The sequence below is a fragment of the Phalaenopsis equestris genome, unplaced genomic scaffold (assembly GCF_001263595.1).
Source record: "Phalaenopsis equestris unplaced genomic scaffold, ASM126359v1 Scaffold000036, whole genome shotgun sequence".
NCBI lineage: Eukaryota > Viridiplantae > Streptophyta > Magnoliopsida > Asparagales > Orchidaceae > Phalaenopsis > Phalaenopsis equestris.
In genome coordinates this window covers 897,596-897,972 of record NW_018164478.1, presented here as the reverse complement: position 1 = coordinate 897,972, position 377 = coordinate 897,596, and the positions used below count along the sequence as shown (strand labels likewise).

General features: G+C 41.4%; 1 protein-coding gene across 9 annotated transcripts in view; it reads right to left on the bottom strand.

The window, feature by feature from the left end:
* Positions 1 to 377, bottom strand: part of LOC110018882 (DNA replication complex GINS protein PSF1) — a 28,830-nt gene that overhangs the window by 11,990 nt on the left and 16,463 nt on the right. The gene's annotated exons all lie outside the window — the stretch shown is intronic.

Here is a 377-nt window from a genome sequence, read left to right as displayed (position 1 = left end):
AAATTAAATAACAATCCATAGGTTTTCGAGGTCGTTTGCCTCGCGCAACATAAATCCTCCACCTTTTTCTTTAGGCATTCGTATAGCTCTGCCGTACGATTTAAGCCCTAAACTCGTTCTAGGTTCCGAGGTTGTCGTCCGATACGACCTAAACCCTCATATCTTCCTGGCAATTTGAGTGACCCTGTCAGGCAAATATAAGCCCTGATTAAATAAAATTGGCAGGATGAAACACTTTAATAATTTCTTTGCAAAATTGGAGCCAAATCATAAGATAGACTGGGAACCTACTGAGGTTCGCCTCAGGATCTGTGGCTTCCCCTAGTTTCTCTTCATTTGGATTCTTTAACAATGTTCCAGATTTGAGTTTTTCCCCC